Below are 24,618 nucleotides of genomic sequence, written 5' to 3'. Positions count from 1 at the left end.
GGCAGGATACAGGGGGCAGTGAATATATTATTATGGGGGCAGGATACAGGGGGCAGTGAATATATTATTATGGGGCAGGATACAGGGAGCAGTGAATATATTATTATGGGGCAGGATACAGGGGGCAGTGAATATATTATTATGGGGCAGTGAATATATTATTATGGGGGCAGGATACAGGGGGCAGTGAATATATTATGGGGCAGGATACAGGGGGCAGTGAATATATTATTATGGGGCAGTGAATATATTATGGGGGCAGGATACAGGGGGCAGTGAATATATTATTATGGGGCAGTGAATATATTATTATGGGGGCAGGATACAGGGGGCAGTGAATATATTATTATGGGGCAGGATACAGGGGGCAGTGAATATATTATTATGGGGCAGTGAATATATTATTATGGGGGCAGGATACAGGGGGCAGTGAATATATTATTATGGGGCAGTGAATATATTATTATGGGGGCAGGATACAGGGGGCAGTGAATATATTATTATGGGGCAGGATACAGGGGGCAGTGAATATATTATTATGGGGCAGGATACAGGGGGCAGTGAATATATTATTATGGGGCAGGATACAGGGGGCAGTGAATATATTATTATGGGGGCAGGATACAGGGGGCAGTGAATATATTATTATGGGGCAGTGAATATATTATTATGGGGCAGGATACAGAGGGCAGTGAATATATTATTATGGGGCAGTGAATATATTATTATGGGGCAGTGAATATATTATTATGGGGGCAGGATACAGGGGGCAGTGAATATATTATTATGGGGCAGGATACAGGGGGCAGTGAATATATTATTATGGGGGCAGGATACAGGGGGCAGTGAATATATTATTATGGGGGCAGTGAATATATTATTATGGGGCAGGATACAGGGGGCAGTGAATATATTATTATGGGGCAGGATACAGGGGGCAGTGAATATATTATTATGGGGCAGGATACAGGGGCAGTGAATATATTATTATGGGGCAGGATACAGGGGGCAGTGAATATATTATTATGGGGCAGGATACAGGGGGCAGTGAATATATTATTATGGGGCAGGATACAGGGAGCAGTGAATATATTATTATGGGGCAGGATACAGGGGGCAGTGAATATATTATTATGGGGCAGGATACAGGGGGCAGTGAATATATTATTATAGGGGCAGGATACAGGGGGCAGTGAATATATTATTATGGGGCAGGATACAGGGGGCAGTGAATATATTATTATAGGGGCAGGATACAGGGGGCAGTGAATATATTATTATGGGGCAGGATACAGGGGGCAGTGAATATATTATTATAGGGGCAGGATACAGGGGGCAGTGAATATATTATTATGGGGGAAGGATACAGGGGGCAGTGAATATATTATTATGGGGCAGGATACAGGGAGCAGTGAATATATTATTATGGGGCAGGATACAGGGAGCAGTGAATATATTATTATGGGGGCAGGATACAGGGGGCAGTGAATATATTATTATGGGGGCAGGATACAGGGGGCAGTGAATATATTATTATAGGGGCAGGATACAGGGGGCAGTGAATATATTATTATGGGGCAGGATACAGGGGGCAGTGAATATATTATAATGGGGGCAGGATACAGGGGGCAGTGAATATATTATTATGGGGCAGGATACAGGGGGCAGTGAATATATTATTATGGGGCAGGATACAGGGAGCAGTGAATATATTATTATGGGGCAGGATACAGGGAGCAGTGAATATATTATTATGGGGCAGGATACAGGGGCAGTGAATATATTATTATGGGGCAGGATACAGGCGGCAGTGAATATATTATTATGGGGGCAGGATACAGGGGGCAGTGAATATATTATTATGGGGCAAGATACAGGGGCAGTGAATATATTATTATGGGGGCAGGATACAGGGGGCAGTGAATATATTATTATGGGAGCAGGATACAGGGGCAGTGAATATATTATTATGGGCAGGATACAGGGAGCAGTGAATATATTATTATGGAGCAGGATACAGGGAGCAGTGAATATATTATTATGGGGCAGGATACAGGGGGCAGTGAATATATTATTATGGGGGCAGGATACAGGGGGAAGTGAATATATTATTATGGGGCAGGATACAGGGGGCAGTGAATATATTATTATGGGGGCAGGATACAGGGGGCAGTGAATATATTATTATGGGGGCAGTGAATATATTATTATGGGAGCAGGATACAGGGGCAGTGAATATATTATTATGGGCAGGATACAGGGAGCAGTGAATATATTATTATGGGGCAGGATACAGGTAGCAGTGAATATATTATTATGGGGCAGGATACAGGTAGCAGTGAATATATTATTATGGGGCAGAATACAGGGGGCAGTGAATATATTATTATGGGGGCAGGATACAGGGGGCAGTGAATATATTATTATGGGGCAGGATACAGGGGGCAGTGAATATATTATTATGGGGCAGGATACAGGGGGCAGTGAATATATTATTATGGGGCAGTGAATATATTATTATGGAGCAGGATACAGGGGGCAGTGAATATATTATTATGGGGCAGGATACAGGGGGCAGTGAATATATTATTATGGGGGCAGGATACAGGGGGCAGTGAATATATTATTATGGGGCAGGATACAGGGGGCAGTGAATATATTATTATGGGGCAGGATACAGGGGGCAGTGAATATATTATTATGGGGCAGTGAATATATTATTATGGAGCAGGATACAGGGGGCAGTGAATATATTATTATGGGGCAGGATACAGGGGGCAGTGAATATATTATTATGGGGCAGGATACAGGGAGCAGTGAATATATTATTATGGGGCAGGATACAGGGGGCAGTGAATATATTATTATGGGGCAGAATACAGGGGGCAGTGAATATATTATTATGGGGGCAGGATACAGGGGGCAGTGAATATATTATTATGGGGGCAGGATACAGGGGGCAGTGAATATATTATTATGGGGGCAGGATACAGGGGCAGTGAATATATTATTATGGGGCAGTGAATATATTATTATGGGGGCAGGATACAGGGGGCAGTGAATATATTATTATGGGGGCAGGATACAGGGGGAAGTGAATATATTATTATGGGGCAGGATACAGGGGGAAGTGAATATATTATTATGGGGGCAGGATACAGGGGGCAGTGAATATATTATTATGGGGCAGGATACAGGGAGCAGTGAATATATTATTATGGGGGCAGGATACAGGGGACATTGAATTTATTATTATGGGGCAGGATACAGGGGGAATTGAATATATTATTATGGGGCAGGATACAGGGGGCATTGAATATATTATTATGGGGCAGGATACAGGGAGCAGTGAATATATTATTATAGGGCAGGATACAGGGGCAGTGAATATATTATTATGGGGCAGTGAATATATTATTATGGGGCAGGATACAGGGGCAGTGAATATATTATTATGGGGCAGTGAATATATTATTATGGGGCAGGATACAGGGGGCAGTGAATATATTATTATGGGGCAGGATACAGGGGGCAGTGAATATATTATTATGGGGCAGGATACAGGGGGCAGTGAATATATTATTATGGGGCAGTGAATATATTATTATGGGGCAGGATACAGGGGGCAGTGAATATATTATTATGGGGCAGGATACAGGGAGCAGTGAATATATTATTATGGGGCAGAATACAGGGGGCAGTGAATATATTATTATGGGGGCAGGATACAGGGGGCAGTGAATATATTATTATGGGGGCAGGATACAGGGGGCAGTGAATATATTATTATGGGGCAGAATACAGGGGGCAGTGAATATATTATTATGGGGGCAGGATACAGGGGGCAGTGAATATATTATTATGGGGCAGAATACAGGGGGCAGTGAATATATTATTATGGGGGCAGGATACATGGGGCAGTGAATATATTATTATGGGGGCAGGATACAGAGGGCAGTGAATATATTATTATGGGGCAGTGAATATATTATTATGGGGGCAGGATACAGGGGGCAGTGAATATATTATTATGGGGGCAGGATACAGGGGGCAGTGAATATATTATTATGGGGCAGGATACAGGGGGCAGTGAATATATTATGGGGCAGGATAGAGGGGGCAGTGAATATATTATTATGGGGGCAGGATACAGGGGGCAGTGAATATATTATTATGGGGCAGGATACAGGGGGCAGTGAATATATTATTATGGGGCAGGATACAGGGGGCAGTGAATATATTATTATGGGGCAGGATACAGGGGGCAGTGAATATATTATTATGGGGCAGGATACAGGGAGCAGTGAATATATTATTATGGAGCAGGATACAGGGGGCAGTGAATATATTATTATGGGGCAGGATACAGGGGGCAGTGAATATATTATTATGGGGCAGGATACAGGGGGCAGTGAATATATTATTATGGGGCAGGATACAGGGAGCAGTGAATATATTATTATGGGGCAGGATACAGGGGGCAGTGAATATATTATTATGGGGCAGAATACAGGGAGCAGTGAATATATTATTATGGGGCAGGATACAGGGGGCAGTGAATATATTATTATGGGGCAGAATACAGGGGGCAGTGAATATATTATTATGGGGGCAGGATACAGAGGGCAGTGAATATATTATTATGGGGCAGTGAATATATTATTATGGGGGCAGGATACAGGGGGCAGTGAATATATTATTATGGGGGCAGGATACAGGGGGCAGTGAATATATTATTATGGGGCAGGATACAGGGGGCAGTGAATATATTATTATGGGGCAGGATAGAGGGGGCAGTGAATATATTATTATGGGGGCAGGATACAGGGGGCAGTGAATATATTATTATGGGGCAGTGAATATATTATTATGGGGCAGGATACAGAGGGCAGTGAATATATTATTATGGGGCAGGATACAGGGGGCAGTGAATATATTATTATGGGGCAGGATACAGGGGGCATTGAATATATTATTATGGGGCAGGATACAGGGGGCATTGAATATATTATTATGGGGCAGGATACAGGGAGCAGTGAATATATTATTATGGGGCAGGATACAGGGGCAGTGAATATATTATTATGGGGCAGTGAATATATTATTATGGGGCAGGATACAGGGGCAGTGAATATATTATTATGGGGCAGTGAATATATTATTATGGGGCAGGATACAGGGAGCAGTGAATATATTATTATGGGGCAGGATACAGGGAGCAGTGAATATATTATTATGGGGGCAGGATACAGGGGGCAGTGAATATATTATTATGGGGCAGTGAATATATTATTATGGAGCAGGATACAGGGGGCAGTGAATATATTATTATGGGGCAGGATACAGGGGGCAGTGAATATATTATTATGGGGCAGGATACAGGGGGCAGTGAATATATTATTATGGGGCAGGATACAGGGGGCAGTGAATATATTATTATGGGGCAGGATACAGGGGGCAGTGAATATATTATTATGGGGCAGGATACAGGGGGCAGTGAATATATTATTATGGGGGCAGGATACAGGGGGCAGTGAATATATTATTATGGGGGCAGGATACATGGGGCAGTGAATATATTATTATGGGGGCAGGATACAGGGGCAGTGAATATATTATTATGGGGCAGTGAATATATTATTATGGGGGCAGGATACAGGGGGCAGTGAATATATTATTATGGGGGCAGGATACAGGGGGAAGTGAATATATTATTATGGGGCAGGATACAGGGGGCAGTGAATATATTATTATGGGGCAGGATACAGGGGCAGTGAATATATTATTATGGGGCAGTGAATATATTATTATGGGGCAGGATACAGGGGGAAGTGAATATATTATTATGGGGGCAGGATACAGGGGGCAGTGAATATATTATTATGGGGCAGGATACAGGGAGCAGTGAATATATTATTATGGGGGCAGGATACAGGGGACATTGAATATATTATTATGGGGAAGGATACAGGGGGCAGTGAATATATTATTATGGGGCAGGATACAGGGGGCATTGAATATATTATTATGGGGCAGGATACAGGGGGCATTGAATATATTATTATGGGGCAGGATACAGGGAGCAGTGAATATATTATTATGGGGCAGGATACAGGGGCAGTGAATATATTATTATGGGGCAGTGAATATATTATTATGGGGCAGGATACAGGGGCAGTGAATATATTATTATGGGGCAGTGAATATATTATTATGGGGCAGGATACAGGGGGCAGTGAATATATTATTATGGGGCAGGATACAGGGAGCAGTGAATTTATTATTATGGGGCAGAATACAGGGGGCAGTGAATATATTATTATGGGGGCAGGATACAGGGGGCAGTGAATATATTATTATGGGGCAGGATACAGGGGGCAGTGAATATATTATTATGGGGGCAGGATACAGGGGGCAGTGAATATATTATTATGGGGGCAGGATACAGGGGGCAGTGAATATATTATTATGGGGCAGGATACAGGGGGCAGTGAATATATTATTATAGGGCAGGATACAGGGGGCAGTGAATATATTATGGGGCAGGATACAGGGGGCAGTGAATATATTATTATGGGGCAGGATACAGGGAGCAGTGAATATATTATTATGGGGCAGGATACAGGGGGCAGTGAATATATTATTATGGGGCAGGATACAGGGGGCAGTGAATATATTATAATGGGGGCAGGATACAGGGGGCAGTGAATATATTATTATGGGGCAGGATACAGGGGGCAGTGAATATATTATTATGGGGCAGGATACAGGGAGCAGTGAATATATTATTATGGGGCAGGATACAGGGAGCAGTGAATATATTATTATGGGGCAGGATACAGGGGCAGTGAATATATTATTATGGGGCAGGATACAGGCGGCAGTGAATATATTATTATGGGGGCAGGATACAGGGGGCAGTGAATATATTATTATGGGGCAAGATACAGGGGCAGTGAATATATTATTATGGGGGCAGGATACAGGGGGCAGTGAATATATTATTATGGGAGCAGGATACAGGGGCAGTGAATATATTATTATGGGCAGGATACAGGGAGCAGTGAATATATTATTATGGAGCAGGATACAGGGAGCAGTGAATATATTATTATGGGGCAGGATACAGGGGGCAGTGAATATATTATTATGGGGGCAGGATACAGGGGGAAGTGAATATATTATTATGGGGCAGGATACAGGGGGCAGTGAATATATTATTATGGGGGCAGGATACAGGGGGCAGTGAATATATTATTATGGGGGCAGTGAATATATTATTATGGGAGCAGGATACAGGGGCAGTGAATATATTATTATGGGCAGGATACAGGGAGCAGTGAATATATTATTATGGGGCAGGATACAGGTAGCAGTGAATATATTATTATGGGGCAGGATACAGGTAGCAGTGAATATATTATTATGGGGCAGAATACAGGGGGCAGTGAATATATTATTATGGGGGCAGGATACAGGGGGCAGTGAATATATTATTATGGGGCAGGATACAGGGGGCAGTGAATATATTATTATGGGGCAGGATACAGGGGGCAGTGAATATATTATTATGGGGCAGTGAATATATTATTATGGAGCAGGATACAGGGGGCAGTGAATATATTATTATGGGGCAGGATACAGGGGGCAGTGAATATATTATTATGGGGGCAGGATACAGGGGGCAGTGAATATATTATTATGGGGCAGGATACAGGGGGCAGTGAATATATTATTATGGGGCAGGATACAGGGGGCAGTGAATATATTATTATGGGGCAGTGAATATATTATTATGGAGCAGGATACAGGGGGCAGTGAATATATTATTATGGGGCAGGATACAGGGGGCAGTGAATATATTATTATGGGGCAGGATACAGGGAGCAGTGAATATATTATTATGGGGCAGGATACAGGGGGCAGTGAATATATTATTATGGGGCAGAATACAGGGGGCAGTGAATATATTATTATGGGGGCAGGATACAGGGGGCAGTGAATATATTATTATGGGGGCAGGATACAGGGGGCAGTGAATATATTATTATGGGGGCAGGATACAGGGGCAGTGAATATATTATTATGGGGCAGTGAATATATTATTATGGGGGCAGGATACAGGGGGCAGTGAATATATTATTATGGGGGCAGGATACAGGGGGAAGTGAATATATTATTATGGGGCAGGATACAGGGGGAAGTGAATATATTATTATGGGGGCAGGATACAGGGGGCAGTGAATATATTATTATGGGGCAGGATACAGGGAGCAGTGAATATATTATTATGGGGGCAGGATACAGGGGACATTGAATTTATTATTATGGGGCAGGATACAGGGGGAATTGAATATATTATTATGGGGCAGGATACAGGGGGCATTGAATATATTATTATGGGGCAGGATACAGGGAGCAGTGAATATATTATTATAGGGCAGGATACAGGGGCAGTGAATATATTATTATGGGGCAGTGAATATATTATTATGGGGCAGGATACAGGGGCAGTGAATATATTATTATGGGGCAGTGAATATATTATTATGGGGCAGGATACAGGGGGCAGTGAATATATTATTATGGGGCAGGATACAGGGGGCAGTGAATATATTATTATGGGGCAGGATACAGGGGGCAGTGAATATATTATTATGGGGCAGTGAATATATTATTATGGGGCAGGATACAGGGGGCAGTGAATATATTATTATGGGGCAGGATACAGGGAGCAGTGAATATATTATTATGGGGCAGGATACAGGGGGCAGTGAATATATTATTATGGGGCAGAATACAGGGGGCAGTGAATATATTATTATGGGGGCAGGATACAGGGGGCAGTGAATATATTATTATGGGGGCAGGATACAGGGGGCAGTGAATATATTATTATGGGGCAGAATACAGGGGGCAGTGAATATATTATTATGGGGGCAGGATACAGGGGGCAGTGAATATATTATTATGGGGCAGAATACAGGGGGCAGTGAATATATTATTATGGGGGCAGGATACATGGGGCAGTGAATATATTATTATGGGGGCAGGATACAGAGGGCAGTGAATATATTATTATGGGGCAGTGAATATATTATTATGGGGGCAGGATACAGGGGGCAGTGAATATATTATTATGGGGGCAGGATACAGGGGGCAGTGAATATATTATTATGGGGCAGGATACAGGGGGCAGTGAATATATTATGGGGCAGGATAGAGGGGGCAGTGAATATATTATTATGGGGGCAGGATACAGGGGGCAGTGAATATATTATTATGGGGCAGTGAATATATTATTATGGGGCAGGATACAGAGGGCAGTGAATATATTATTATGGGGCAGGATACAGGGGGCAGTGAATATATTATTATGGGGCAGGATACAGGGGGCATTGAATATATTATTATGGGGCAGGATACAGGGGGCATTGAATATATTATTATGGGGCAGGATACAGGGAGCAGTGAATATATTATTATGGGGCAGGATACAGGGGCAGTGAATATATTATTATGGGGCAGTGAATATATTATTATGGGGCAGGATACAGGGGCAGTGAATATATTATTATGGGGCAGTGAATATATTATTATGGGGCAGGATACAGGGAGCAGTGAATATATTATTATGGGGCAGGATACAGGGAGCAGTGAATATATTATTATGGGGGCAGGATACAGGGGGCAGTGAATATATTATTATGGGGGCAGGATACAGGGAGCAGTGAATATATTATTATGGAGCAGGATACAGGGGGCAGTGAATATATTATTATGGGGCAGGATACAGGGGGCAGTGAATATATTATTATGGGGCAGGATACAGGGGGCAGTGAATATATTATTATGGGGCAGGATACAGGGAGCAGTGAATATATTATTATGGGGCAGGATACAGGGGGCAGTGAATATATTATTATGGGGCAGAATACAGGGAGCAGTGAATATATTATTATGGGGCAGGATACAGGGGGCAGTGAATATATTATTATGGGGCAGAATACAGGGGGCAGTGAATATATTATTATGGGGGCAGGATACAGAGGGCAGTGAATATATTATTATGGGGCAGTGAATATATTATTATGGGGGCAGGATACAGGGGGCAGTGAATATATTATTATGGGGGCAGGATACAGGGGGCAGTGAATATATTATTATGGGGCAGGATACAGGGGGCAGTGAATATATTATTATGGGGCAGGATAGAGGGGGCAGTGAATATATTATTATGGGGGCAGGATACAGGGGGCAGTGAATATATTATTATGGGGCAGTGAATATATTATTATGGGGCAGGATACAGAGGGCAGTGAATATATTATTATGGGGCAGGATACAGGGGGCAGTGAATATATTATTATGGGGCAGGATACAGGGGGCATTGAATATATTATTATGGGGCAGGATACAGGGGGCATTGAATATATTATTATGGGGCAGGATACAGGGAGCAGTGAATATATTATTATGGGGCAGGATACAGGGGCAGTGAATATATTATTATGGGGCAGTGAATATATTATTATGGGGCAGGATACAGGGGCAGTGAATATATTATTATGGGGCAGTGAATATATTATTATGGGGCAGGATACAGGGAGCAGTGAATATATTATTATGGGGCAGGATACAGGGAGCAGTGAATATATTATTATGGGGGCAGGATACAGGGGGCAGTGAATATATTATTATGGGGCAGTGAATATATTATTATGGAGCAGGATACAGGGGGCAGTGAATATATTATTATGGGGCAGGATACAGGGGGCAGTGAATATATTATTATGGGGCAGGATACAGGGGGCAGTGAATATATTATTATGGGGCAGGATACAGGGGGCAGTGAATATATTATTATGGGGCAGGATACAGGGGGCAGTGAATATATTATTATGGGGCAGGATACAGGGGGCAGTGAATATATTATTATGGGGGCAGGATACAGGGGGCAGTGAATATATTATTATGGGGGCAGGATACATGGGGCAGTGAATATATTATTATGGGGGCAGGATACAGGGGCAGTGAATATATTATTATGGGGCAGTGAATATATTATTATGGGGGCAGGATACAGGGGGCAGTGAATATATTATTATGGGGGCAGGATACAGGGGGAAGTGAATATATTATTATGGGGCAGGATACAGGGGGCAGTGAATATATTATTATGGGGCAGGATACAGGGGCAGTGAATATATTATTATGGGGCAGTGAATATATTATTATGGGGCAGGATACAGGGGGAAGTGAATATATTATTATGGGGGCAGGATACAGGGGGCAGTGAATATATTATTATGGGGCAGGATACAGGGAGCAGTGAATATATTATTATGGGGGCAGGATACAGGGGACATTGAATATATTATTATGGGGAAGGATACAGGGGGCAGTGAATATATTATTATGGGGCAGGATACAGGGGGCATTGAATATATTATTATGGGGCAGGATACAGGGGGCATTGAATATATTATTATGGGGCAGGATACAGGGAGCAGTGAATATATTATTATGGGGCAGGATACAGGGGCAGTGAATATATTATTATGGGGCAGTGAATATATTATTATGGGGCAGGATACAGGGGCAGTGAATATATTATTATGGGGCAGTGAATATATTATTATGGGGCAGGATACAGGGGGCAGTGAATATATTATTATGGGGCAGGATACAGGGAGCAGTGAATTTATTATTATGGGGCAGAATACAGGGGGCAGTGAATATATTATTATGGGGGCAGGATACAGGGGGCAGTGAATATATTATTATGGGGCAGGATACAGGGGGCAGTGAATATATTATTATGGGGGCAGGATACAGGGGGCAGTGAATATATTATTATGGGGGCAGGATACAGGGGGCAGTGAATATATTATTATGGGGCAGGATACAGGGGGCAGTGAATATATTATTATAGGGCAGGATACAGGGGGCAGTGAATATATTATGGGGCAGGATACAGGGGGCAGTGAATATATTATTATGGGGCAGGATACAGGGAGCAGTGAATATATTATTATGGGGCAGGATACAGGGGGCAGTGAATATATTATTATGGGGCAGAATACAGGGGGCAGTGAATATATTATTATGGGGGCAGGATACAGGGGGCAGTGAATATATTATTATGGGGGCAGGATACATGGGGCAGTGAATATATTATTATGGGGGCAGGATACAGAGGGCAGTGAATATATTATTATGGGGCAGTGAATATATTATTATGGGGGCAGGATACAGGGGGCAGTGAATATATTATTATGGGGGCAGGATACAGGGGGCAGTGAATATATTATTATGGGGCAGGATACAGGGGGCAGTGAATATATTATTATGGGGGAAGGATACAGGGAGCAGTGAATATATTATTATGGGGCAGGATACAGGGGGCAGTGAATATATTATTATGGGGCAGGATACAGGGGGCAGTGAATATATTATTATGGGGCAGGATACAGGGAGCAGTGAATATATTATTATGGGGCAGGATACAAGGGGCAGTGAATATATTATTATGGGGCAGGATACAGGGGGCAGTGAATATATTATTATGGGGCAGGATACAGGGGGCAGTGAATATATTATTATGGGGCAGGATACAGGGGGCAGTGAATATATTATTATGGGGCAGGATACAGGGAGCAGTGAATATATTATTATGGGGCAGGATACAGGGGGCAGTGAATATATTATTATAGGGGAAGGATACAGGGGGCAGTGAATATATTATTATGGGGGCAGGATACAGGGGGCATTGAATATATTATTATGGGGCAGGATACAGGGGGCAGTGAATATATTATTATGGGGCAGGATACAGGGGGCAGTGAATATATTATTATAGGGGAAGGATACAGGGGGCAGTGAATATATTATTATGGGGGCAGGATACAGGGAGCAGTGAATATATTATTATGGGGAAGGATACAGGGGGCAGTGAATATATTATTATGGGGCAGGATACAGGGGCAGTGAATATATTATTATGGGAGCAGTGAATATATTATTATGGGGGCAGGGAATATATTATTATGGGGGCAGTGAATATATTATTATGGGGCAGGATACAGGGGGCAGTGAATATATTATTATGGGGGCAGGATACAGGGAGCAGTGAATATATTATTATGGGGCAGGATACAGGGGGCAGTGAATATATTATTATGGGGCAGGATACAGGGGGCAGTGAATATATTATTATGGGGGCAGTGAATATATTATTATGGGGCAGGATACAGGGAGCAGTGAATATATTATTATGGGGCAGGATACAGGAGGCAGTGAATATATTATTATGGGGCAGGATACAGGAGGCAGTGAATATATTATTATGGGGCAGTGAATATATTATTATGGGGCAGGATACAGAGGGCAGTGAATATATTATTATGGAGCAGGATACAGGGAGCAGTGAATATATTATTATGGAGCAGGATACAGGGAGCAGTGAATATATTATTATGGGGGCAGTGAATATATTATGGGGGCAGTGAATATATTATGGGGCAGGATACAGGGGGGCAGTGAATATATTATTATGGAGCAGGATACAGGGAGCAGTGAATATATTATTATGGGGGCAGGATACAGGGGGCAGTGAATATATTATTATGGGGCAGGATACAGGGGGCAGTGAATATATTATTATGGGGGCAGGATACAGGGAGCAGTGAATATATTATTATGGGGGCAGGATACAGGGGCAGTGAATATATTATTATAGGGGCAGGATACAGGGGGCAGTGAATATATTATTATGGGGGCAGGATACAGGGGCAGTGAATATATTATTATGGGGCAGTGAATATATTATTATTGGGGCAGGATACAGGGGCAGTGAATATATTATTATGGGAGCAGTGAATATATTATTATGGGGGCAGTGAATATATTATTATGGGGCCGGTGAATATATTATTATGGGGGCAATGAATATATTATTATGGGGCAGGATACAGGGGGCAGTGAATATATTATTATGGGGGCAGGATACAGGGGGCAGTGAATGTATTATTATGGGGGCAGTAAATATATTATTATGGGGGCAGTGAATATATTATTATGGGGCAGGATACAGGGGGCAGTGAATATATTATTATGGAGCAGGATACAGGGGGCAGTGAATATATTATTATGGGGCAGGATACAGGGGGCAGTGAATATATTATTATGGGAGCAGTGAATATATTATTATGGGGCAGGATACAGGGGGCAGTGAATATATTATTATGGGGCAGGATACAGGGGGCAGTGAATATATTATTATGGGGCAGGATACAGGGGGCAGTGAATATATTATTATGGGGCAGGATACAGGGGGCAGTGAATATATTATTATGGGGGCAGGATACAGGTGGCAGTGAATATATTATTATGGGGCAGTGAATATATTATTATGGGGGCAGTGAATATATTATTATGGGGCAGTGAATATATTATTATGGGGGCAGTGAATATATTATTATGGGGCAGGATATAGGGGCAGTGAATATATTATTATGGGGCAGGATACAGGGGCAGTGAATATATTATTATGGGGCAGGATACAGGGGCAGTGAATATATTATTATGGGGCAGGATACAGGGGGCAGTGAATATATCATTATGGGGGCAGTGAATATATTATTATGGGGGCAGTGAATATATTATTATGGGGCAGGATACAGGGGGGCAGTGAATATATTATTATGGGGGCAGTGAATATATTATTATGGGGGCAGTGAATATATTATTATGGGGGCAGTGAATATATTATTATGGAGCAGGATACAGGGAGCAGTGAATATATTATTATGGGGCAGGATACAGGGAGCAGTGAATATATTATTATGGGGGCAGGATACAGGGAGCAGTGAATATATTATTATGGGGCAGGTGATCAGGATACAGGAATAGTTGTAGGTGTAGTTTTTGGGGTGCTGGTATATTGGGGTACTATGGTGTTTACATTGATAGTCCTTGTTGTCCCGGTCATATAAAATGTCTGTAGCTGAATACACTGGAGGTCTCTGGTGCTGGGGGCACAGCTGATATATATTGGGGGCTGATTGTTGGGGTGCAGGGCTCGAGTGCCCTCTGCAGGCAGATATGGGGTGAAATATATTGGGGTCACCGAGCACAGATATGAGGAGAGATAACGGCACATTCGCTGCGGTATGTCGGGGCGCCGTCTAGGTGTGAGCAGTGTGTGTCGGGGGGTGAGCTGTATGTCGGGGCGCAGTCCGGAGAGTGAGCGCTATGTCGGGGGTGCAGTCGGTATGTCGAGGGTGCAGTCCGGAGGGTGAGCGGTATGTCGGGGGTGCAGTCGGTATGTCGAGGTGCAGTCCGGGGGGTGAGCGGTATGTCGGGGTGCTGTTCGGGGGGTGTGCGGTATGTCGGGGGTGCAGTCGGTATGTCGAGGTGCAGTCCGGGGGGTGAGCGGTATGTCGGGGTGCTGTTCGGGGGGTGTGCGGTATGTCGGGGGTGCAGTCGGTATGTCGGGGGTGCAGTCCGGGGGGTGAGCGGTATGTCGGGGGTACAGTCGGTATGTCGGGGGTGCAGTCGGTATGTCGGGGGGTGCAGTCGGTATGTCGGGGGGTGCAGTCGGTATGTCGGGGGGTGCAGTCGGTATGTCGGGGGTGCAGTCGGTATGTCGGGGGTGCAGTCGGTATTTCGGGGGTGCAGTCGGTATTTCGGGGGTGCAGTCCGGGGGGGGTGAGCGGTATGTCGGGGTGCAGTCGGTATGTCGGGGTGCTGTTCGGAGGGTGAGCGGTATATCGCGGTGCAGTCTCGGGGTCCCCGCGGGCTCCTTACCTGGCTCGGTCATACCGCTCTCCGGGCTCCGTCCTTTTGTCTGGGCTCCGGGGATGTGACTGCCGGGACTGGGGAGGACGGAGCGGCCGGGGCGGACAGGAAGAGGCGGAGAGAGAGGAGACCGGAGGCCGCACACACCCGCCCCTCACCGCTCACACCCGACACCCGCACCGTGCACGAGCCGGGTCACCTGACACCCGCAAAGCACCACTGGGAGCTGTAGTCCCCCAACCCGAGGAACTAAAGGGGCAGGACCACAGAGGACTACAACTCCCGTCATCCAATAGTGTCCCCTCATCTCTTCTCTGTGTAACAGTCATTAGTTCCCCCTCATCTCCCCCAGTGTCACAGTCATTAGTGTCCCCTCATCCCCGTTTCATAGTCATTAGTGTCCCCTCATCTCCCACAGTGTCACAGTCATTAGGGTCCCCTCATCTCTTCTCTGTGTAACAGTCATTAGTTCCCCCTCATCCCCCCAGTGTCATAGTCATTACTGTCCCCTCATCTCTCCCAGTGTCACATTTATTACTGTCCCCTCATCTCCCCCAGTGTCATAGTCATTAGTGTCCCCTCATCTCCCCCAGTGTCATAGTCATTAGTGTCCCCTCATCTCCCCCAGTGTCACAGTCATTAGTGTCCCCTCATCTCCCCCCAGTGTCATAGTCATTAGTGTCCCCTCATCTCCCCCAGTGTCATAGTCATTAGTGTCCCCTCATCTCCCCCAGTGTCACAGTCATTAGTGTCCCCTCATCTCCCCCCAGTGTCATAGTCATTAGTGTCCCCTCATCTCCCACAGTGTCACAGTCATTAGGGTCCCCTCATCACTGCCGGGAGTGAGGAGGACAGAGCTGTCAGGGCGGACAGGACCACAGAGAACTAAAATTCCCGTCATCCACCTGCCCCTGTGTCACAGCCAATATTGTTCCCTCATCTCTCTGTGTGTCACTGTCATTAGTTCCCAATAATCCCCCTATGACAATTGCTGCCCCCTCACATTCCCAGTGTCACAGTCAATAGTGTCCTCTCATCTCCCCCCAACATAAATTACTGTCCCCTTATCTCTCCTGTGTCGAGTCATTAGTCCCTCCTCATCTATTTGCCCCCCCCCACAGTGTCACAATCATTACTGTCCCCTCATCTCTCCCTGTATCACAGTTATTAGTGTCCTCTCATCTCCCCCATCTCACAGTCATAACTGTCCCCTCCTCCCTCCTGTCTCACAGTCATTATTGTCCCCTCATCTTCCCCAGTGTCACATTTATTACTGTCCCCTCATCTCCCCCAGTGTCAGTCATTACTGCCCCCTCATATCACCCCCGTGTCACAATCATTTGTTTCCCCTGATCTCTCCCTGTGTTACATTTATTAGTGTCCTCTCACATCCCCCCCCCCATATCACTTTCATTACTGTCCCCTTATTTCCCCGTATCACAGTCATAACTGTCCCCTCCTCCCCGTGTCAGTCATTATTGTCCCCTCATCTTCCCAGTGTCACATTTATTAGTGTCCCCTCATCTCCCCAGTGTCACATTTATTACTGTCCCCTCATTTCTCCCCGTGTCACAGTCATTTGTGTCCCCTATCTTTCCCAGTGTCAGTCATTTCCTTTACCCTATCTCCCCTGTGTCACAGTCATTACTGTCCCCTTATCTCCCCTGTGTCCCCTCTTCTTCCCCAAAGAAGCTGCTGTATGCTCCACAGGAAGTTGTGTAGTTCTTTCCAGCCTGACCACTGTGCTCTCTGCTGCCACCTCTGTCCGTGTCAGGAACTGTGCAGAGCAGCATATGGGGATTACCTCCTGCTTCAAACAGTTCCTGACATGGACAGAGGTGTCAGCAGAGAGCAGTGGTCAGACCGGAAACATCTACACAACTTCCTGTGGAGCATATGTTTTGTCCCGACACCATATTTCATACTGTGCCTTGGTAGGGGGGTCCCCAAAGTCAGAGTCCCTAGGACTGTCGGGGTCCCCTTCCCTAGTTAGCCCCTAGTCACCCCTTAGTAAGTTAATATTTATAAGTTAATGACAATTATTGTAAATATGTAGATTTCATTACTCACTTGTTTGGTGTCGCAGGACCTTAGGTCATGTGACCCGTTCCTTAGAACACTATGGTATGTTGAAGGACCTTTGGTGGTCAGGTGATCACCCACAATCCTATGTAATGGTGAGTGACAGCTGACATGGACCAATCTAAAACGGCTCAGCCCCTGCCCATATAAAGGATCTGCGGCCATTGATCTCGCTCTTTCCTCCTGGGCTGCTGATCAGGTAGGATTTGCGCAGTTGTCATCGGCAACCACTAGGTCAAAGCCTTGCGGCCTCGGCCATAATCCAAATTGTGAGTTATTACAATTCCCTAAATCTGCGCAAGATCACTGGCCCTAAACCAACCCCTAAATCCAGCGGATCTCTGCAATCCAATTCTCCTACTCCAAGGAGAACTTACCGGTCCCAACCGACTGTCAGTCATTGCGTTGCTGTATACCGTATTTTTCGCCCTATAGGACGCTCCTGCGTATAAGTGGTAGCGGGGGAAAAGGAATCCGATCCTGGCGCTCACCCGTGCGGCAGCTGAGGAAATGATGTCAGGAGCCGTCATGAGGTAAAAGATGCACTTTATTTTGGATAAAGCAGGGACTACGCGTTGCGAGGGGACAGGCTCCCCTCTTCCTCAGGTCCAATCATAAGGGCTAGGGGGTAGGGCTTGTGTTTTAAAGGGAAAAAAGCCCGTGAATTTGGGTGCTCATAATCACAGAATACACAATAATGCAAAAAATAGCAGACAAATACATAATATATAAGGATCGTGAGCGATACAAACATGTGGGGCACAGAATGTTACAAAGGCCCCGTGTGAAAACAAAAGATAGGATACGTTCTATATTTAGTATAGTTTCATGCACCAAGTATTGGGCAGTGATACTATACGACATGGTGCACACGAAGTCCCAGTGGTATGGGGCCATGGACAGACGGTGCACTTAGTCGCTGTTCAGGCATGGCAGGGACAAACCTCTGGATGGGAGACATAGGAACCGACAATCCAAGCCCTTCCATTGAATCCAGATGATTTGAGGTGGGTACATGGTTTAGGCAGAAAATAGGCTGGCAGACCTAAGGGGGTGGTAATGTCTATAGCTTGATATTAGCAGATGAGCTCAGTTGCCTCATTCAGACCCCTAGGGTGAAGTGTCTGGAGGCAGTAAATCCAGAACATCTCTTTTTTGTTCAGTATTGCAGACCTGTTGTCCGCACCAATGGGGATCTGCTCAATTGGTGTGATGGTAATTGGGTTAGGGATGTCCTTATGATGAATACTGGTATGTCTGGATAAGCTGTGGAGGAGAAAACCTTTTCTTATATTCGTCCTGTACTGGTTCAAGCGTATGTGAAGTGGTTGTGTGGTCCGACCAATGTATTGTTTGCCACATATACAGTTTATCAGGTAGACCACGTAAGATGATTGGCAGGTCATGCGGGATTTAAGGTGGAACGTGGCACCCGTTGCGGTGCTCGTAATGGTTGATTGCTTATGGCAGATGGTAGTGCAGCATAAACATCTGGGATGACCACATTTAAAGGCTCCATTCTTCGTGGTCATGGTATTGAAGGTACCCCCTATGGTTAGATGTTTTTTCTTTTTCTTACCACGGCTAGGGGCGATCAGATTGCGTAGAGTAGGAGCCCTACGGTACGTAAACCTAGGTTTATCTGGAATTATTCCAGAGAGATGGGGATCTGATTTCAGAACATTCCAGTGTTTGTTGATGATTTGTTGTATAATTCTGTGGCCTCCAGAGTATGTGGTAATAAAATTCAATGTTGGATTATTTCTGTCTGACTTTGCCTGTTTCCTTTTTCTGGGGCCAGGAGATATGGGTACTGGTGTAATTTCATTCCCCTTTGTTTCCAAGGGATGGACTAGGGAAACAACAGGATCCATCGCTGCTGGAGAGCCACCCAAGCCGAGGATCCTGCTTCAGGAACCGGTAGGCAATCTTCCTGAGTCAATTTGAGGGTTCTCTGGTATGCATCCCTAACCAGCTGTTTGGGATAGCCCTTTTCGTGGAAGCGATCTTTCAAGATTCCTGCTTGTTCTTTGAATGTTTTTTCTTCGGCACAGTTTTTTCTAATCCTGCGGAATTGGCCGTACGGAATATTCCGTTTCCATTTCTTGTGATGTCCACTCTGGAAAGGAATATAACTGTTTGAATCCACTGGTTTGAAAAACGTGGACGTAGTAATCCGATTCTCAGTGTGAGTTATCTGTAAATCCAGGAACTCTATGGATGTTCTGGAGATGTTGGGGGTCAGTTTGATACCCCAGGTGTTTTCGTTGATTTGCTGCACTAGGGTGGAGATAGAATCAATGTCCCCCTTCCAAAGAAAGAACAAATCGTCTATATACCTCCGGTATATAGACACGTGTTTGGAAAAAAGGGGGTTGGGGGTAATGAAGCTACCCTCGAAGCACCCCATAAAGAGGTTAGCATAGGAGGGGGCCACGTGGGTCCCCATCGCTGTGCCTCTCGTCTGATGGTATGTCCTGCCGTCATATGTAAAGTAAAAAAGTTATTTTCCAATATCATCTGGAGACACTCCATAAGAAAGGATACCTGTGCAGGGGGAATCCGTGTGTCCCCTTCGAGATGTGTTCTAGTACTTGCCAGGCCCAGATCGTGCCTAATGTTAGTATAGAGTGCTGTGACATCCATTGTCACTAGCACCATATCGTCCTCCCATGCCTGGCTCTTCAGGATGCTGATCAGATCGTCCGAGTTCTTCAGGTAGCTGGGCAGCTTTTTAACATAGGGCTGCAATATAAGGTCTAGGTATTGAGACATATTGCTGGTAGCGCTATTGATACCCGAGATGATCGGTCTCCCCGGGGGGCATTGCTCATTCTTGTGTACCTTAGGTAGATGGTAGTAGTAGGGTACACTGGGGCTGGGTATGAGGAGGAATTTCCTCTCCTTCTTATTGATCACCTTCTTCTTCAGACCTTCACTCACCAGGATAGATATTTTTTGTTGTAGCTCTGGAAAGGGGTCTCCCTGTACTTGTTGGTAGTAAGTAGTGTCTCCCAGGATGTTCATTGCTTCCTTATGATAATCCTCCAGATCCTGTAATACAATCCCCCCCCCCTCCTTTGTCCGCCGAGCGGATTACAATGTTGGTGTTTTCTTTCAGGGATTTTAGGGCTCTGTGTTCCACTGGGGTAAATTTTCCCTCCTGGGATACACAGGTGATCTTGTCCGGTAGGGTCCGAAAGTCATTGGCAACCAGATCGTGGAAAGTCTTAAGAAGGTGCCCCTGGCTGTTGATGGGGTAAAATTTACTTTTGGTTTTGACATCTGGATGTATCCCAGGTAATGTCTCTTCCATCTCTGGATTGGGATTTTTGGTGGCCAGTGCAAAATGACGTTGTAACGTCAAGCATCTTGTGAATCCATGTAGGTCCAAAAAAAGCCCAAATTTGTCAGGGTTATTGTGAGGGCAGTAAGACAGACCCTTTTGCAGGAGCAGGTGTTCACCCGTATTCAGGATGTGACTGGATAGATTGAAAATCTTAATTGTGGATCCAGTCCCTGACCTGTTGGCTAGGTCTATTGTGGGCATATAAGACGCGCCCAATTTATAGGTGCAAAATCTAAAAAAATAAAGATTTTGAACCCAATAGTTGTCTTCAACCTGCGGACCTCCAGATGTTGCAAAACTACAACTCCCAGCATGCCCGGACAGCCAACGGGTGTCCGGGCATGCTGGGAGTTGTAGTTTTGCAACATCTGGAGGTCCGCAGGTTGAAGACCACTGCATAGGAGGTAATACTCACGTGTCCCCGCCGCTCCGGACCCGTCACCGCTGCCCTGGATGTCGCTCCATCGCTGTCGCCGTGTCCCTGTCGCTCCGGAACGTCTCTGCTGCCGGCCGGGTATCCTCGCTCTCCGTCGCCGCCATCATGTCGTTACGCACGCCGACGCACGTACGCGACGTCGTGATGACAAGGAAGGAGAGCGCCGGCCATACAGGGGATCCCTGAACGGAGAAGACACCGAGGAGGCAGATAAGGTCCCTCCCGGTGTCCTGTAAGCACTAACCTGGCTATTCAGTCGGGCTGTTCGGGACGCCGCGGTGAAATCGCTGAACAGCCGGGTTAGTGTCACTTTCCCTTCAGACGCGGTGGTCAGCTTTGATCGCAGCATCTGAAGGGTTAATACAGGGCATCACCGCGATCAGTAATGTCCTGTATTAGCCGCGGGTCACGGCCGTTGATGGCTGCAGGGACCGCCGCGATAGGGGTGTATTCGCCGTATAAGACGCACCGACTTTTTCCGCCCAGTTTTGGGGAAGAAAAAGTGCGTCTTATACGGCGAAAAATACGGTATATAGACTCTGTTATCTGGACTGTTACCGTTACTGCATGTACAGAAAATCTTCAGTAAAGTTTCTGCAAGTTCTCCAGTTCAGCAGCGGTTGTGGACAATCCGTTATTCTACACTCACCTATCGCTCTTGGGAAGGGCGGCGATAGGCCCAGCATTACCTCAGAGTTTTAACCCCCACCCTGGCGTCACGAGTGACAAGGGTTAAATTAAACCCTCATATACTACAGCAACACCCCAACTACCCTACACCCCCCAAGGCTTACCACACATACAGCAGCTAATAAGTACTGGAAGGATTAAGATTTTTATATAAAAGTAATTTACAGATCTGTTTAACTTTCTGGCACCAGTTGAACTGATAACATTTGTTTTCCTCCGAACCACCCCTTCAACCCCTTAACGACGCAGGACGTATATTTACGTCCTGCGCCAGCTCCCGCGATATGAAGCGGGATCGCCGCGGCGTCCCGAACAGCTTACAGGACACCGGGAGGGCCCTTACCTTCCTTCTCGGTGTCCGATCGACGAATGACTGCTCCGTGCCTGAGATCCAGGCAGGAGCAGTCAAGCGCCGATAATGCTGATCACAGGCGTGTTAATACACGGCAGTGATCTGTGTAGAAGATCAGTGTGTGTAGTGTTATAGTCTCCTATGGGATAACAATGATCAGTGTGTGCAGTGTTATAGGTCCCTATGGGATAACAATGATCAGTATAAGAGATCAGTGTGTGCAGTGTTATAGGTCCCTGTGGGATAACAATGATCAGTATAAGAGATCAGTGTGTGCAGTGTTATAGGTCCCTATGGGATAACAATGATCAGTATAAGAGATCAGTGTGTGCAGTGTTATAGGCCCCTATGGGATAACAATGATCAGTATAAGAGATCAGTGTGTGCAGTGTTATAGATCCCTATGGGATAACAATGATCAGTATAAGAGATCAGTGTGTGCAGTGTTATAGGTCCCTATGGGATAATAATGATCAGTATAAGAGATCAGTGTGTGCAGTGTTATAGGTCCCTATGGGATAACAATGATCAGTATAAGAGATCAGTGTGTGCAGTGTTATGTGTCCCTATGGGATAACAATGATCAGTATAAGAGATCAGTGTGTGCAGTGTTATGTGTCCCTATGGGATAACAATGATCAGTATAAGAGATCAGTGTGTGCAGTGTTATAGATCCCTATGGGATAACAATGATCAGTATAAGAGATCAGTGTGTGCAGTGTTATAGGTCCCTATGGGACAATAATGATCAGTATAAGAGATCAGTGTGTGCAGTGTTATAGGTCCCTATGGGATAACAATGATCAGTATAAGAGATCAGTGTGTGCAGTGTTATGTGTCCCTATGGGATAACAATGATCAGTATAAGAGATCAGTGTGTGCAGTGTTATAGGTCCCTATGGGATAACAATGATCAGTATAAGAGATCAGTGTGTGCAGTGTTATAGTCCCCTATGGGACCTATAACACTGCAAAAAAAAGTAAAAAAAAAGGGTTAATAAAGGTCATTTAACCCCTTCCCTAATAAAAGTTTGAATCACCCCCCTTTTCCCATAAAAAAAATAAAACAGTGTAAAAAAATAAATAAATAAACAAACATGTGGTATCGCCACGTGCGTAAATGTCCGAACTATAAAAATATCATTAATTAAACCGCACGGTCAATGGCGTACGCGCAAAAAAATTCCAAAGTCAAAAAAAGCGTATTTTTGGTAACTTTTTATACCATTAAAAAATTTATAAAAAGTGATCAAAAAGTCTGATCAAAACAAAAATCATACCACTAAAAACTTCAGATCACAGTGCAAAAAATGAGCCCTCATACCCCCCTGTACGTGAAAAAATAAAAAAGTTATAGGGGTCAGAAGATGACATTTTTAAACGTATAAATTTTCCTGCATGTAGTTATGATTTTTTTCAGAAGTGCGACAAAATCACCTATATAAGTAGGGGATCATTTTAACCGTATGGACCTACAGAATAAAGATAAGGCGTAATTTTTACCGAAATATGCACTGCGTAGAAACGGAAGCCCCCAAAAGTTACAAAATGGTGTTTTTTCTTCGATTTTGTCGCACAATGATTTTTTTTCCGTTTCGCCGTGAATTTTTGGGTAAAATGACTGATGTCACTGCAAAGTAGAATTGGCGACGCAAAAAATAAGCCATAATATGGATTTTTAGTTGGAAAATTGAAAGGGTTATGATTTTTAAAAGGTAAGGAGGAAAAAACGAAAGTGCAAAAACTGAAAAACCCCTGAGTCCTTAATGGGTTAAAGATGCAGGGTTTTTTCGTTTCTGCACTTTTGTTTTTTCCTCATCACCTTCTAAAAAATCATAAGACTTAAAATTTTGCACCTACAGACCCATATGGACTTTTTTTTTTTGCGCCACCAATTGTACTTTGTAA

At 44.7% G+C, this 24,618-nt stretch overlaps 1 protein-coding gene across 4 annotated transcripts in view; it reads right to left on the bottom strand.

The window, feature by feature from the left end:
• LOC130272835 (uncharacterized) overlaps window positions 1–16,009 on the bottom strand; it is a 92,241-nt gene extending 76,232 nt beyond the window's left edge. For 3 of the 4 annotated variants that reach the window (XM_056518774.1, XM_056518773.1, XM_056518776.1), the window contains exon 1: window positions 15,811–16,008. The gene's annotated coding sequence lies outside the window, so the exon portion shown is untranslated. Of the gene's footprint in view, window positions 1–15,810 lie in introns of all 4 variants that reach the window. The other variant, XM_056518775.1, reaches the window with a different exon arrangement.
• Between the last annotated feature and the right edge of the window lie 8,609 nt (window positions 16,010–24,618).

Source organism: Hyla sarda, chromosome 5, assembly GCF_029499605.1.
Source record: "Hyla sarda isolate aHylSar1 chromosome 5, aHylSar1.hap1, whole genome shotgun sequence".
Lineage (NCBI taxonomy): Eukaryota > Metazoa > Chordata > Amphibia > Anura > Hylidae > Hyla > Hyla sarda.
This window is presented reverse-complemented; position numbering and strand designations above follow the sequence as displayed.